Source organism: Lissotriton helveticus, chromosome 10, assembly GCF_964261635.1.
Source record: "Lissotriton helveticus chromosome 10, aLisHel1.1, whole genome shotgun sequence".
Taxonomy (NCBI): domain Eukaryota; kingdom Metazoa; phylum Chordata; class Amphibia; order Caudata; family Salamandridae; genus Lissotriton; species Lissotriton helveticus.
The window spans coordinates 366218769-366236892 of NC_136071.1; positions in this window are offsets into that span (position 1 = coordinate 366218769).

Below are 18124 nucleotides of genomic sequence, written 5' to 3' on the forward strand. Positions count from 1 at the left end.
CCTGGCTAGGGTTCAGAAGGTGGTACCGGGCCCGGGGCTTGAGCTCCATCCAGCCGGACCCGGGATGCGCGAGCCCCCCGTCCTGCAAGCCATCAGAGGGCATGGGGAGGCTCTCCCCGGCCTGGCTAGGGTTCAGAAGGTGGGACCGGGCCCGGGGCTTGATCTCCATCCGGCCGGCCAAGGGGTGCGTGAGCCCCCCGTCCTGCAAGCCATCAGAGGGTCTGGCAGCTGGTGACGGGGCTCCACCGGGGCCCGGGGAGGCTCTTCCCAGCCTGGCTAAGGTTCGGAAGGTGGGACAGGGCCCGGGGCTTGAGCTCCGTACGGCCGGCCACAGGGTGCGTGAGCCCCCGTCCTGCAAGCCATCAGAGGGTCCGGGCGCTGGGGATGGGGCTCCACCGGGGCCCGGGGAGGCTCTCCCCGGCCTAGCTAGGGTTCGAAAGCTTGGACCGGGCCAGGGGAGCAGGTGTGGCTGGCTTCATCCACTACACTGTCAGAGCTGAGTTTTCTGCCCACCCCTAATTTTAAGCCCTCAAAGTGTCATTTTAAGTCACTTTTACCCTTGCGCCAAATCTTGAGTTTTGGCTTCCTAAAAGCTTGAAAATGACTATAAATAAGGTCATTTAAGCTCCAAAAGTGATGATCCACATCTGAATGTCAAAATTAGTTGAAATATGGAAATTTTCAAAACTGGCCATTTTGGTCATCTTAGAGCAATTTCCTCAGGTCGCGGGTTATCGATCATTTTGCATGAAAAATCGGACGTTCTCGCATGAACATGAATTACCTCTAAATGTTGTTTATATCACTTCCCGCAGTGAATAAAAACGTTTTAAGCCCTCAAAGTGAGCATTTGGGCTTGAAAATGACTGTAAATATGGTCATTTTAGCTCCAAAAGTGATACTCCACATCTGAAAGTCAAAATTAGTTGAAAGATTGAAATTTTCAAAACTGACCATTTTGGTCCTTTCAGAGCAATTTCCTCAGGTCGCGGGTCATAGATCATTTTGCATGAAAAATCGGACGTTCTCGCATGAACTAAGCATGGGCGCAAAATCCGTTCCGCTCGCGGATTTTTCGGATTTTCGGTAAATCCGCAATCCGCGAACTATCGCGGATGTGGCGAAAATACGCAAATCCGCGCGCGGCGGATTTTTTGCTTGTGTTCGCACTGCTTGCGGGCCGCGGCGCGGGCAGCAACAATCTCGCACTCGCGAAATTACAAAAATTACAATTGGGGAGGGGTGAAGGAAGTGACCCAGTCTCCAACTTCCTCTTCCTGTCCAGCAAGCTCCTCCCATTGCTTAGTCCATTTCCTGGCCACTTTGAATTCGATCTTGACTGGGAAGGATTACTTTTTGTGGATGCTGCTGGAGATTTGGCTTTGAGGCCTTTTGGATTACTTTTTGATTAGAAATTTGATTTACAAGTAAGTTGATCAGTTGATGTTGTTTGTTTGTGGTGATTTTTGTGTGTGTTGTTCGACTTTTTGGGGTGGGTTTGGGGGCTGGCTATGTGTGGGAGGCCATTTTGAGGCATGGTCCTGCAGGTCCTGGCCATGTGGATGGGGTCAATCGACCATTTTGAAGTCAGGCAGTGTGTTTTGTGCCCTATGCCCACCCAGTCTGCTCTGATTGCTTTCATTATGCCCAGGGGGCCTCGAACTCCCGCGGATTACCCGAAAATCAGATTTTTAAAAAAAAATTTGCCTGTGTTCGCACTGCTCGCGTCCCGCACAGCAACAATCTCGCACTCGCGAAATTGTAAAAATTACAATTCTGCACATGAATTGAAAACTACCAGGCTTAGTTATGGGTGCATGCATGATACAACTGTTTTCTTTAATTTTAACATTATTCTGGCCAGGGCATGGATGGCATTGGATTGTTGTGATTTTTGTGTGTTTTACGACTTTTTGGGGTGGTGTTGGGGGCTTGCTATGTGGGTGGGGGCCAGTTTATTGCCTGGTCCCGTGTGGGTGGGGGTCTAGGGGCCATTTTTAAGCCAGTTTGTGTGCTTTGTGCCATAGGCCTGCACCCAGTGTGCTGTGATTTTATCATGCCCAGGGGGCCCAGAATCTGTCTGTTCGCGGATTTTGATGGTTATTCGCCACGTTCGCGTCGTGAAGCAACAATCTCGCACTCGCGAAATTGCAAAAATTGCAATTTCGCACCAGAAAACCACCAGCAGGCAGCATAAACCTTCTGAAACTTGATGGATGGCATTGGATTGTGGTGATTTGATTGGTGTTGTGTTTTTTGACTTTTTGGAGTAGGGGTTGGGGGCTGGCTATGTTGGTGGGGGCCATTTTGAGGCATGGTCCTGGCCATGTGGATGGGGGTCAAGCGGCCATTTTGAAGGCAGGCAGTGAGCTTTGTGCCATAGGCCTGCACCCATTTTGCCTTGCTTTCACCCATTGTGCCCAGGGGGAGTCAGTGGTACATGAAACTATAACCCTCTGTGTGTGTGCTATCTTGGATCAATGTTAAATTCCTGTTTCCCAAAAATTTAGCAATTCTTAATTTTGAAATTTCCATATTGTGTGGTGTGCACGTGTGTATTCATAAATGCCTACTTGCAAACTATTTATTGAAGCGCTACATATGCAACATATATTTACTGATGTTCCTCTGTCTTCGTTTGCTTTTAGGTGCACAAAGTCAATAACTCCGCATCATCGTTGAGCATCAGTGCCAGGAAGAAGTCCTGCTGCGGCCTGCTGTTCCGACATCTGAAGAAGATGGCTCCAAAAAGAGGTGCCCGTAGCTCCTCTTGCAAGAAAGATGTCTCTACTAAGGAGAAGAAGAAGCAAGTGGCACCACTTACCAAGGAGACTGGTGGCTCGACCACTAAGTTTTTGTGGAAAAAACAAAAGTCCACCATGAGTGCTGCACAGGTAGCCTGTTTAGTGGTTCAATCACCAACGACCAGTGATGTTGGCTCATCGCAAGAAAGTAGCAGCACACCATCAACACAGGTTGTAACTCATCTCACAAGTACTATTCAACAACCAAAGCCGCAACAACAACTGCATGGGCTACTAGTACAAGCACAAGTACATGCGCAAGGAGCTGTCCGAGAAGGAGCTGTCCGAGAAGGAGCTGTCCGAGAAGGAGCTGGCCGAGAAGGAGCTGGCCGAGAAGGAGCTGTCCGAGAAGGAGAAGGTCGAGAAGGAGCTGGTCGAGAAGGAGAAGGTCGAGAAGGTCGAGAAGGAGAAGGTCGAGAAAGAGAAGGCCGAGAAGGAGAAGGCCGAGAAGGAGAAGGCCGAGAAGGAGAAGGCCGAGAAGGAGAGGTCCATGGAGAGTTGCAAGTAGAGGTCAGTGAAGAGGCCCATGTAGCGGCGCATGGAGCGGTGCAAGTGCCCACAATGGTTCTTCTTCCAGGAGTAGGGGCACAGGAGGAAATTGACTATGGAGCTGGGGTATCATGTCAGGAAGACGAAGGCACTCCTCCTGATGATTCATTTTCTCCCAGCTCCCCAGCAAGGAAAAGATCAAGGAGTGTGTGTAGAAGTTCCTCTTCAAGCCCCGCTCCATCAGATGATCTGGATCTAGATTGGCAACCATCTCCGACGTCTGAGAGGGAGGCACACCACTCGCTGCGAAAGGTATCAAAAGTTAAAAGGAAGGGCCCCGGAAAGCTCATACTTATGGATCCGAAAGCCGGACTTGATGAAGTGGTTCATTCTGATGTTGATGAACAGGATGACAGCAATGACCTAGTCATCACACACGTCATTCCAGCCACACCGGCCATGCAGCAGACAGACATTTATACCCTATCCCGACGTCATGCTGAGCGTGACCCTGGCGACGTGGCACTGGTAGCACCACCAACGCAGTCAAGTAGTACAACAAGTTCAACAAAACCTACAGCTCCCATATTTTCTCCCCAAAGGGGGACTCCATCCAGCTCGACTCCCTCAAGTAGGGTTGCTGCAATAATTGCACAACCCAGTAGATGTCTGCAAGGCTCATCCACCCCTGCTTCATCTGGCATTGGCAGTATCATCTCGTGCGGCAAAGCCAGAAGTTTCCAGTCCCCAGTTTGGAACTTTTTTAGTGTCCATGCAAAGTATGATAACATAGCCGTTTGTTGCATTTGTAAGACTAGAGTTAGCCGTGGTAAGACTGGTACCAACTATGGAACCGGAGGCCAGATAGGTCATCTTCAAAGAAGGCACGCTGTCGTATGGTTTGCGCACCTAGCAAACATCAAGGGAAAGCAATCCCAAAGGGCAAGTGGCCAAAATATACCCATACTAGGTGTTTCATCTGAAGATGACGGGGAGGTAGAAGAAGCGTCAGACATTTGTCCGGTTGCACCCAGTACCCCTGGCAGCACCACACCCTCCGGAACACATAGGAGGCACACTGAGAGTCTGGGAGACACACCAATGCGGAAAATGTCAACACTGAGCACAAGTGGGTCGAAGAAGGCATCAGCATCATCCAGTAAATTTGTCCAGCGCACCATTTCAGCCATGTTCTCCTCAGATGCGCAATTTCAACGCAACCACCCAATTGTACGCCTGTATAACACTAAGCTGGCTAAAATGCTAGCGGTGGACCTTCTCCCTTTTTCGTTTGTCGAAGGTGTGGGTTTTCTTGAACTCGTGGCAACACTGGCCCCTAAATGGAAGGTTCCTAGCCGGTTCTATTTTGCCAGGGTTGCTGTTCCAGCACTACATAAAGAGGTGCTTGAGTTGGTTGGGGCAGCTTTGCAGAAGAGTGCTGTTCACACTATACACCTGACAACAGACATGTGGGCCAGTTGCCAAGCCCTTGATTACATGTGCATCACTGCACACTGGGTCTCTTTTTCAGGGGTTGCAAAACAGATAAATGCAGGTGGTGACTTGGCCGAGATTTTTAAGGGTGCTCGTAAACATGCAACATTAGCCATGTTTGGCATGGAGAAAAGTCATACTGCAGCCAACATTTTGGATGACTTTAACAAAAAGGTCTCGCAATGGCTGCCCCCAAGAAATTGCAAGGTTGGTTATGTTTCTACTGATAATGGCAGCAATGTAGTTAAGGCCATGGAGAACGGTTACTATTTCAGAGTGCCGTGTTTGGCGCATTGTATGAACCTTGTCGTGCAAAAGTTCTTGAAAAAAGAACTTGCAGTCGACAAAATACTGACCATCTGCAGAAGAATATGCACACATTTCAACCATTCTTTTAAGGCCCGGAAGGAGCTGAGGCGCCAGCAAAATGTACATAGAATGCCAGTGAAAGCACTTATCCAGGAGGTGGCAACACGTTGGAACTCAACCTTCTACATGCTTGAGCGTCTGCATGAGCTGTTTCCAGTAGTCAATGAGTATTTCTACAACCTGGGTGGTGATACGACAGAAATGATGCTAGCGGTGGAGCAATGGCAGCTAGTTAAAAGCCTGACAGACATGCTTCGTCCTTTTGAGGTCTTCACGCGTGACGTCAGCAGGGAGGACTGTTCTTTGAGCAAAGCTATCCCATTGTTGCTGAAGCTCGAGCACCAAGTCAAGGTGGTGTCTTCAGAATTAAAAGATGCTGGAAAGAATGAAGCACATGAGTTGGCGCAGAGATTATTACAACGCCTAGTTAGCAATAAACGGCTTGTAAATATCAAGAAACAACAGCACTACATTTGTGCTACTATTCTGGATCCACGTTACAAAAAGCCATTGTTTGGCAAAGTAATAATTCCTTTTGAAACATCAGACGTTACAGAGTACAAAGGTTGGCTAGCTCAGTCAGCCATTCGTTTTGAAAGAGAGCGGAAGGAAACTGTAGGAGAAGACAGTACTACTAGTGAATCAGCAGGCCATCAGGCGTCCCAAAAAAACACTTCTGCATCTGTGCCTGTGGCAGAAGTGAGTGACTTTTCCTCTGAGCCGTTAACCACAGCAGCAACCGTATCATCTGCACCAGGCCCAGGCGATATGTCTGAAGCGGATTGGCTAAGTGAGCTAGGGTTTCCTTGTCCCAGAAAGGACACAGAAGTGCAAAGTACAGGAATCCGGGAGGACATTTTTTCAATGGTGCAGGCCTATCTGGATGACTCAACAGCGGTCAATATTACTGAGGACCCATTGGCGTATTGGCATGGGAAAAGAAACATATGGCGAGAGCTCACCAACCTGGCTATCAATTACTTGTCTTGCCCACTCGCAAGCGTGTCTTCAGAACGTGTTTTTAGTTCTGCTGGTGGCATTGTGACTTCCAAAAGTCTTGCCCGCAAATGTGGAGCGGCTCACCATGATAAAGATGAACCAGCACTTCATACCACCAGATTACAAAGTACGAGAATGCACGCAGGAAGAAGACGAGGACACCGACCTACCTGAGGAAAGTTCTCCTCAGTTACCAGAAGTACTACCGACTCAATTTGCAGAGTTTGAGGACGAGCTCTGCTTCCCTGACAGCGAGTTCGGAAAATGAGTCAATGATCCATTAACTTTAATATTAGTCCTTATTCACTTTTATTCCTGTGTGTCTGTCTTTCTTTTTTTAGCAAGTGCTTCATCACATTCACAACAGAACTGTAATCACCCAATCAAACAACAAGCCCATCAACAGAACTGTCTTGATTTTGATGCCGCAGCATTCCTCAGGTTCACAACAGTTAGTTGACAAGAACTCAGTCCAGGTCATCTATCCTCCTCCTCCAGACTCACCCTATCCATTTCCCGTAATGCTGATGCCTGGATTCTGCACAATGAAGAAACTTACGTTGACGAGTCCCCTAAAGAGGGACTGTCTGGAAGTAGTGAGTCCTCATTTAAATACATTTTGCTAAGTGTGACTTTTTTGCGTTTGGGTTTACAGGTCTTGGCTGGGCGATTGCTGGCAAGGTCTATTAAGGGATGAAATTGGTTAGGCATTTACTTTGGAAAACATTTGGCCTATTACACGTGAACGTTTAGGCGTTATTATTGCTCGCTTGCCTGTCTTAGGGGTGCTGTCTGTGGGGCTTTTAGGATTTTGGGGTCTGTGAGCACCGCTGCCATATTTCTAATGTTGATTGCTTTTGTTTTGCAGACAATCCACGCCGGGAAACTCCAGTTGGGGCCCTGCTGCAGAACGCTTTAGGACACTGTGAATTCCAGGTGGAGCCAGCCCTCAAACACAAATTACAGGTAAGATAAGCGTTTGAATGGGAGGTAGTATAATGGAGTATTAGGAGAGGCGAGAGAGTGACAGTGGTACTAGTAGTAAAGTCCTAGGACTCCTCAATTAACAAACTCTGTGACAGGCATTTACTTTGGAAAACATTTGGCCTATTACACGTGAACGTTTAGGCGTTATTATTGCTCGCTTGCCTGTCTTAGGGGTGCTGTCTGTGGGGCTTTTAGGATTTTGGGGTCTGTGAGCACCGCAGCCATATTTGTAATGTTGATTGCTTATGTTTTGCAGAAAATCCACGCCGGGAAACTCCAGTTGGGGCCCTGCTGCAGAACGCTTTAGAACACTGTGAATTCCAGGTGGAGCCAGCCCTCAAACACAAATTACAGGTAAGATAAGCGTTTGGATGGGAGGTAGTATAATGGAGTATTAGGAGAGGCGAGAGAGTGACAGTGGTACTAGTAGTAAAGTCCTAGGACTCCTCAACTAACAAACTCTGTGACAGGCATTTACTTTGGAAAACATTTGGCCAATTACACGTGAACCAACACGATGACAGTGTTCAGTAAAACGAACTTACTGCAAAACCACCACCCACCAGGCTCAAAAGTAGTAAAAAAAAAGATATGCTCAGATAAAGTTTGAAAAAGTATATTTTTATATCCCTAACAAAATAATCTCCCGCAAGACCCTCCCTAATTCCAACAAATAAATAGTCCCTCAAAAGTCCCCAAAAAACCCAACTCCCAATTCCCACCCCCCAAAAGTCTCTAAAAAAGGGGCAAGGGACACTCTAGGGATGCATGGTGTTGTTAACTTTGGCCTCCAGGGCATCATGCCTTAGGGCCAGGGCATCGTATTGCTCCCGGAGGGTGGCGTGATCTAAACGGAGGCCCTCCACCAAATTTTGGTACTCTTTCCATTTCCGGACCTTCACCTCCAGGTCCGACACTCTGTGGATTGCTCGGCGCAAGCGAGCCTTTACAGTACTGTGAGGTGCAGCCTTTGCTGCTCGGCGGTGGCGTCTCCCAGCATGGCTCCGTTTGGCTGGAGCACTGCGCTGACCGGCAGAACGTGGGGTCACGGAGGAGGATGCAGATGTCACGTTGGAAGTACTGGACTGCGTGTCGTCCCCCTCCAGTTCCACCAGCCGCCGATATTGGGCAACAGTTGCATCCAGCCTCCGTTGCCGGCCCAGTACAGCCTGCATACTCCTTGTTGGTTTTGTTTTAGTATGACCAACTATATGAAGAAAGAAAGACATAATCTGTAACCAATGCTCTTTAAGAATATGATTAACACAAAATGATTCAGCAGGAAGTTGTGTCACAGTACAACTAGCAACTAGCCAGCGCAGTACAAAAGAAACTATTCAGGCCAATATCATGGGCGTCCGCAGGGATGGGCAAGAGAGGGCGCGATTGCCCCCCCCTGGATCGCAGGTCCATCCAGTGCTGGCCCAGTGACAAATTACAATATGGTAATTACAGCAGGCTGGGACCGACAGACAGATAGAGGCAGAGACAGAGAGAGAGGAAGACAGAAGGAGAGAGAGAGAGAGGGAGGGAGCCAGAGGGTGACAGAGGGAGGATGAGGGAGGGAGACAGAGAGAGAGGGAGGGGGAGAGAGAAAGAAAGATGTGTGTAATGTGTATGCCAGGTCTGGTGGCTCAGTGGACGAAGGCATCCGCTGCAGGGGCATGATTTCAATTTCATGGTCATATTTTTTTGTTGTTGCTCTAGATCCACCCCCCTCCCCCACTGACCCTGCCCCCTTCGGTGCGGCCCTTGGCCACAAACCACACTATCAATCATGTCAGGAGTAGGACTCAGGAGATGGTGATGATGTTGCACCCCCCCCCTGGAAACATTTCATAGTATGTTCGTAGTTCATCCAGTGACCGTCTACTCTCTGTAGATACACATCATATGCTATCTAAGAGTCAGATAGTACCATGATCCAGCTTACCTGTACCCGCCACCACCACTGTCTCCTTCCTCACAGTCTGTACTTCTTGGTCCTCTTGCGCCGCCTCCTCCCCAGAGTGATCCTCGGACTCGGAGTCGATCACTATTACCACATCTGAGCTGGCCCCGCCACCAGATGTTCCACCTACAAAGTAGATTTAAGAATGTTAGATTACACCACTCACTAGTATTTGGTCTATGAATGAAGAATGTGAAAACAACGGAAAAAATAATTGACTGTCTACTCTAGTCTAAAGTAAAAATGTCCCTCCTTCCAGGGAAGCCTGTTGTCTTGCTGCATTTTTTTGTCATAATTGATGAATGCTTGATTAATTTTAACACACATCATTTTTCTCTGAACAGACAGAAACTGGACTTCTAAGGACAAGAGCAACATGAACTTCAAACCAGGTGAAAGCTGGGCTCGACCACAAGAAATGTGTTCATTACTCATCAACTCAGCACCAAGCACTTTTCCATTTCCAACTAACTTAATTTTAATATATGTGTTTACTTTAACTTTTAATAAAGCTTTTAAACTTGAATAGACTCTGTGGTTTTTGGTCCTCCAGACTAGAGTGACTGAGCGAAAGGTTTTGCAATTTTTGCAAGGAGGAGTCCGTGCCGCTGACACTACCAGGTTTATACAGTGTGCCAAACACGCCACTCTGAAATATTATTACTCTGGTCTTTGGTGTCCATAGTTAGGTTTGTGGAGAATTGTCCCTGCAACAGTAGTATTATTGATTTTGCTCCTATCTAAACACTATTTTGAAAAAATTAAATTAGGAACGCTTGGACAACAATAGGTCCTCTATATTTAAATGAAAACTTACTGGGGCCAGCAAAGGAGCACTCGCCGCCCTGGCCTGCATCCTCCTCCTTTGGAGCCACTGCATCCGCTTTTTCTGTCCGCTTGCCCCTGGGCGGACCTGACGTACAACATGAAAGAATGAACAGAAAACATTGATGATTGCTGCTTGTCGATGTCCTTGTCAACCCAATCAAACATTTAGAAAGAACAAGAACCAACTATTTCAGCCAAAAAGAGGGCTACAAAGGAAGGACTGCACCTGAGCCTCTACTCTAGGGACAGATTTACAAGCCTCTTGCAGCTCTTTTGCTCCGTTCTTGCGTCACTTTTGTGACGCAGCGCCACAACAAGAGAGGCGCCATGGTGTGGCGTATATTAACAACGTGACGCATATGGGAGATGCATCCCATTCTAAAGCCCTGCGCCATAAGGGAGCGTTCCAGCGCAAGGGAGGGCGTTCCTGCGCAGGAACGCATGCTAAAAGTGGCTATGGGGAATATATAAAATTTCAATCAGTCATTTAGGACAATGATGCGTCACTGAAACCCTGCGCCTGCATGAAGCAGACTTACGGCTTGACGCAGCATTGCTGGAGCTGCGCCATCGTTGCAACGCAACTCCATCAATGAGCCGCCTTTACGGCACCGATGCGTAACGCTTCGGTGACGTTTTGGGACCATGGTGTGCCACATTGTAAATACGGCGCACCATGGGTGGTGCTGGCGTGCCGCACACTTTGCAGGGATGCGCAGGTAATTGCTAATCTGACACGAGTTCTGAGCTGGACACCTCCAGATGTGCACCAGAACAAATGCGTAACGCAAAACTAACCTTGAGTCACGGCAGATGCGCCGCAATTACAATGCGGCAAACCCTGGCGCAAGGGTAGGCAGATGCGTGACGCATCTCGTGACGAAAGAGGGGCGCATCTCTAGAGTCGCGTCGCAGGCGCGATGCAACTATAGCAATGCTCAGGGCCGCCCAATACTCAACATACCGCGTCAGTCCTTACGCCTGCTTCAAGCAAGCAGGCATAAAGAATTGACGTAGCAGCGTCGCGGAAGTGCCTGCGTTAAATCTTGTAGATTTCACGCAGGCACTTTTGCGAGGCGCACAGCTGCCTGACCACCACCCCCCCTGCGTGGGAACGCACCCATTGTGGCGCAGGCCCAGGCCTTAACGTGGCGCATCTCCTTACATGCATCTCGTTGTACATGACTCGCAGGGATGCGCCACGTTTACGTCGCTGTGCGTCAGGTAAGGCAGCGTAAACGTGGCACAAGGGGCTTGTAAATCTGCCCCTTTGTGTCTAGCATTACGCAGTTCTGTAAAGTACACTCATACATTACTCAGCCCAATTAAATGAACACAAAATAGAAAACAAATAAGCAGTGGCACCGCCACAGAGAAGGAGGACAGTGCACCTGAAATGCACAGAAGATTTTGAAATATTAATTTACCTCTCCTATCAATGTAATCAGCAGCATTATTGCTGTTTGTAAAAAAGTTAAAGCAAACATTTGCAATATAACACAGTCACACAGAGCAGGAGAAAAAACAGAGTAGTGAGTGATGAAAAAATTGCTACTACTACTCACCAAGCCCGGGGACCTCCACTCCCAGCAGGTCTAGCAGGTCGCGCTCCCGGTCCAGGATATCGGTCCAGCGGTGGGTCACTTGATTGTAGGTGCGCTGGACCCCCGTGATGTCAAAAATGGCCCGGCACACCTGCCCCCACCGCTTCCGTCGCTCCTGGTTGTTGGTATAACCAGCAGCGATCCTGCCGCCTGCCTCGATGGTCCTGGGGAGACGGCGCTGCACATAAAAAACGAGTGAGCCCACCTCCTCAGGGCTGAAGATCTCCCTGGGCACCACCATTTCCGCCCTCAAACGGCCACACGGGAGCCGGGCACGGGCTGCGGTGCCCGTCTTGGGCAGCTTGACAGCTGTCTTCACCATGTTCTGGGCAGGTGTTAGCAGTAAGGAGACAAAATGAAAAAGAATAAGAGTAGGGAAGAAGGAAATAAAAGTTTAAAAAAGTAGTTGAAAAGTAAACAAAAGTAGCCTAAAACACAAAAATATAGACCTAGAAAAATAGAGGGATAGAAAAAAAGTTAAATAGATCAAAAAAATATTAAAACAAGCAAAGGATGGCAGAGATATACAGAGGATAGAAACACCATGCCCAGACACATAGGAATGAATGAAAAACAAGATGGCGGCCCGAACACGTGCGTGTAAGTAAGTTTGCACGCGATTTCTCTCGCGAACTTGCATTCGCAAGGCGCTCATTGCGCGAGATTACACAAAGCGGGCGGAAACGGAAATACGTCACGCAAACAAAATGGCGGCACCCATACTCAACCTTGGGGTAACTCGCACGAGTTCGCGGCTTCCACGGTCGATTTCGCACGACGTCGCGCCTCGCGAATAGGGCGAAATTACCGAAAAACGAGTTTTGCAAAAGCAAAACCAACGAGCAGGTGCAAAAGTTCGAACTCATCATTTGTAACCATTTACCTGTAGTGCTTCCTGAAGGGGCCCTCCAGAATCCGGTTGCCTACTTGCAACTATTGTGTGACCCTGCTCTGACAGTCACAGAATAGTTACAAGTATGCCATTGCATCCTGTTATTGCAACAAAAAGGAAAGGGAGCAGACAAGCAGGTGCCAGCCTTCATTAATGTCAGTTGGGGCAGGGCAGGTGTTGTTGTTTGCAAAACTTAAAGCACTTAGCAGGTGTGCTTGGCTTTGCCACAATAATGTACACTCACTGGTCAATCAGAGGGTGCTGTGATGACACCGAGGGTGGCATGGGTGTGCCAGCCAGAGGGTGGCATGGGTGAACCAGAGTGCCAGTGTTGACAGAGGATGGCAGTGCTTTGCTTTGCCGCAATAATGTACACTGGTGAACCAGAGGGTGCTGTGATGACACAGAGGGTGACATGGGTGAGCCAGAGGGTGGCATGGGTGACCAAAGAGAGTGCCAGTGGTGACAGAGGGTGGCAGTGATGAAGAAAGCCTTGCAAACAGGCTGGGCACGTAGAAACAACAAGTTCGCAAAACTGGCGACCCGACAAGTAAGTTCGCAATTTGCGAAATTGTACAAAACCCTCGCGAACTTGCAGAAACCCGTGCGAACACACACCCCCCAAAAAAAATACGCAAATCTGCGAGAATTCGCGGATTTTGCGTATTGTCGCAATCCGCAAATACGCAAATACGCAAATTCGCGGATTGCGAATTCGCAAAATCCGCCCATGCTTAGTATGAACATGAAATATCTTCAAATGCTGTTTACATCACTTCCCGCAGTGAATAAACATGTTTTTAGCCTTCAAAGTGTGCATTTGGGTCATTTTAAGTCACTTTTACCCTTGCGCCAAATATTGAGTTTTGTCCCCCTAGAAGCATGAAAAAGACTATAAATATCTTCATTTTAGCTCCAAAAGTGATGATCCACATCTGAAAGTCAAAATTAGTTGAAAGATGGAAATTTTCAAAACGGACCATTTTGGTCCTCTCAGAGCACTTTCCTCAGGTCGTGGGTCATCGATCGTTTTGCATGAAAAATTGGACCTTCTCGCATGAACATGAAATATCTCTAAATGCTGTTTACATCACTTCCCCTCAGTGAATAAACATGTTTTAAGCCCTCAAAGTGTGCATTTGGGTAATTTTAAGTCACTTTTACCCATGCGCCAAATGTTGAGGTTTGGCTCCCTAGAAGCAAGAAAATGATATAAATATGGTCATTTTAGCTCAATTTATTTTTCTTTTTTAATGTCCTTTTTTTTTGTAAACAACTCCACTACAACAGAATATATACTTTACACATAAAAAATAATAGAATCATGAGAAAAAAGGATATAAATAAAGAGAGAACGTGAAAATAAATGCAAAAACAAGAAAATACGATAATGCCTAAAGCCGGAGAGAAAAACAAGAAAGAAAGAAAAAGGAACAGAAATCTACAGTAATAAATGCTTTCCAAATATAAGAAACAGGAAAAATGGAAAAAGCTTAAGGGATCATATATTGTCATACGTAAAGCATATTGACTAGAATTTGAAACATTCAATTTGAAGTAGCTGAGGCGCTCCAAGCTATGATAGGGGACCAGATTTTTTTGCCTCATCTTTTAGACTTCAAACCGCTGGTGTCATAAATTGCTGTCTCATGATTATAGATGCCCAGGAAGTGGGTTAACCACATTTGGAAGCTCGGAGGATCGCCATTTTTCCATCATGCGGCAAGTATAATTCGGTATAAAGCGGCTCCAATGAAAAAAATAGCTTCCTCACCAGGGTTCAAATTTAGCGTCCAATCATACCCAAGCATACAAATAGTGGGTGACTCGGGCAATTCACGCCCAAAAACCTCCTCCCAAAATTCCTATACCATTTTCTTTAACAGTGTCAACTTGTCGCATTCATAAAACATATGCAATAGCGTGGCGGGTCCACACTTACACCTAGGGCAGAGGTCTGTGGTAAATAAATAAATTACCGGTACTATTTTTCTATGCATTAAATGAGAAGGATAGCTCAATAAATGAGAGGCAGAGTCCGTGGTATCTGAGTCATAAGGGCTTTAATTAAGTGGCTCGAGCCAATGGACATCGGGTTCCATCACCTACTAAGGTTCAGGAAGGGACAATCTCAACATTTCATTAACATCATACAATATATATAGTAAAACAGTACAGTTGCATTGAATACAGTAGGCGTAACAAGTGAAAAAGAGGAAGATAAGAACATATGGGCGTGAAAGAAGGCGTGAAAGAAGGCGTGCACAGGGCGTGCACGGAGGTGTGTGATGTAGACGTCACGGAAGTGTCATAAGTGGGTGGACACATGGAGGGGCTACATGTGCAGCTGGAACCTTTAACCTACTGGTGCGCGCAAAACGAGTCATGACGTGTAACTGGGGAGAGCTGGGGGCGCTGACTCCTAGCACTAATAGAGGAGACTGAAGTCTGGGATGTCAGAACGACCTGCACCTATAGCGTATCTGATATCTTGTGTTTAGAGTACATGTTGCTTGATTCTAAAAGTCATCAGGGCAAAGGCTACTTGTCACTAAAGGCTAGTGTGTGCATATATTTCTTCATGTATTGCGTGAGCTATGGATCTTCTATGGATACTAATTCAGTAAATTACTTGCATGGAGACAGAAAGACTAGACTGTAGATGGATATGGTTATGCTGTTCGTTAGCTAGGAATGTGAAGCCGGGGAGCTGAACAGATAACTGTAGGCATAACATATTCTTGGCAGGCAGGCCAGGCCGAGCCGGGCACCGCGTTGCTTGGCAGGAAGTAAGTGAAGGGTCAGGGATGCGGGCGGGGCTGTATCTCTCGGAGCATTTCAGGAGACTTGAGGCCTGAATCTGGTGTCCGGGCCCTGTGGGGCCTAGAAACGGGTGCATCTCGATGATTTAACGTGCACCATGTAAATACGTTGGCAACATAGGCCTAAAAGCCTAATTCACGTTGCTTTCAAGGAGAACTGGATAACTGACATATTAACGTTGGACGCAACTGCAAATGCGTCTTGATTATCGGCCATAGAGGGGAAATGCATAGCAATCATGCAAATATATTACATGTTGGGGAACACGTAGGGACACATAACAGGGCAAAATTCAATTTTCCTCAGGTCATTGCTTCTTTTTCCCCATGAGTGCTATTTTGCTGGGGTATAGTAAAGATTGCATATTGTTTTATAGAGTTGTGCTTTTAGATTAGTGGAGAGTAGTAATTGTGATGCCACTGCCAAAACCTTATCGATGTCTATGTCTGGATTATCAAGTCTATTTGTCCTTGATAGTTCAGTGTGTTCTATGTCATCTGGTGATTTTTCATGGAGGGAGGTATAAATTGTGCCAATTCTGGTGGAGGGCCTGATGATATCTTCAATAAGAGGTATTATATTCCAGCTTATACTGGGCAGCTGAGAGTTTATACTTGTTCTTACTTGATAACATTTTAGATAGTCTGTCACAGGTATATTAAACTGGTTTTGAAGGGTGGTAAAATTAGCCTTCATATCTGTACCTAGGAAATCGAGAAGGGAGATGATTGCCCGTCTTTCCCAGCTAGCGGAAATCATATCGTTTACATTTTGTGGAAGCGAAAATGAGTGCCAGAGTGGGGTATAGCGGCTTAGTTTAGGAATTTGCATATGTTTTGTAATTTTTGACCAGACTTTCAATGCACCAGTGACAGTTTTAAACTTAACTTTTTTGAAATAGCTGGGCTCAAGTTGTCTTAAAAGTAGTCCTCTAGCTTTATGGCCAAGGGCTAATTCGTATACTGACGGTATGCCCGACTCTTCCCCATTAAATACCGGGTTCACCATTGGGGCAAATTGTTGCAAAAAGGCTGCCCAAACATATAAGAGTAGCTGCGGAATTGCGAGCCCCCCTCTGTCAAATGGCAGGGATAAGAATTTAAGCGATCTCCTAATCTTGCCGTATTGCCAGACAAATTTAGAGATCTGGGAGTCAAGGATTTTAATAAAATTGTCTTCGACTAATAAAGGGATTGCACGGAATAAATACAGTATCTTAGGAAAGATAGTCATTTTAATATAATTCCCCCTCCCTATAATAGATAAATGAAGACTATTTACTCTTGTTAGATCTTGTTTGATTGAGTTAATAAGAGGTTCATAGTTGATTTTAGTAATATTTTGAATCTCAGCGGATATACAAACCCTTAAATATGTCACCTTTTCTGTCCGTCTGGCATCCATAAAGTGTATATTTTCTGTACATAATATGTCAGCTTTACTTTGATTAAGAGAGTACCCTGAATGGGACCCGAACTGATGCGTGATTGTCTCAATCTCAGTTATAGCTACACCGGGGTCTGGTGTTAAAATTGCGATGTCGTCAGCGTAGGCTAAAACTTTAGTTTCAAATAGTCCTGTCACCACTGGTTTGATTCTGGTGTTATGTATGATTTTTAGTATCAGAGGGTTGATGTAGAGGGCAAATAAAATCGGGGAGCACGGGCATCCCTGCCTCGTTCCTCTTGAGATGTTGATACTGCCCGATTCGCACCCCATAATTTGGAGCTTAGCCTTTGGGTCAATATACATAGCTTTGACTGATTTATTGAAGCCATGCCCAAAGTTATAGTGTTCTAAAATAGCCCACATGAATTCCCATGACACTCTATCGAATTCCTTCTCGGCTGTGAGAAGAATCATTGACATCTGGCCGCCCGTCGCTGACATAATATCAAATAATGAGATTGCTCTACGGATATGGTCGGTGGTACCCTTCCCTGGAATAAAACTTTGTTGCCACGGGCTAACCAGATGCGCAATGACCCCCCTTAGCCGATTGGCCAATCATTTTTGCATATAGTTTAGAATCAGAATTTATCAGTGAGATTGGGCGGTAGGATGATGGGGAGTTGGTGGGTTTTCCCTTTTTGGCAAAAATATTAATATTAGTGTCTTTCCAAGATGCGGGTGTATTTCCATTCCACTGTATCGAAGGAAAAGATCTAATAGTAGTGGTAGTATAACTTTACCTAGAATTTGGTATAGCTCCAGCGGTATCTTGTCGGGACCTGCCTCTTTCCCCGAGGCTAGTTCTGCAAGTGCAAGTTCAATCTCTGCTATTGCTATCTCTTTCTCCAGATCGTTTTTAGTGGTATTATCTAGGCTACTGTCTGAGCAGGTTAGAAAGTCATTGAGAAATGTCTTTCTATCTTCCCTGTTGGGGGCGATATCATTCTGATATAGATTCTGATAATAACATTGAAATACCTCCACTATATCTTCTATTTGAGTGTATTCTTGGTAATTTACCTTTATAGATGAGATTGCATTGCAGGAGGCCTTTTGTCTTGTTCGTAGAGCTAGTTGTTTACCGACCATTTCCCCATTCTCATAAAGGTTTCTTTGATGTGTTCTAAAAGTTTCAGCAGACTTCTGAGTTAGTCCCTTGTTTAGGTCAGTTTTGAGAATTAAGATCTGGCGTAGTAAGTTTGACCCATCTATTTTTTGTGCAATTGATGTTGTGTGAGCAGCTTCTAATCTAGCTAGTTCCCCTACTTTCTTGGTATACTCGGAGGTCTGCTGCTTCTTGAGTCTGGCTACATAGCTAAGGGTTTCCCCCCTAAGCGCAGCTTTAAATCAATCCCATACGACGTTTCTGGGAGCGCTGTATCGATTAGTATCAAAGTAGCCCTGAGCCCAATTCCTGATAAAGTTAATATAA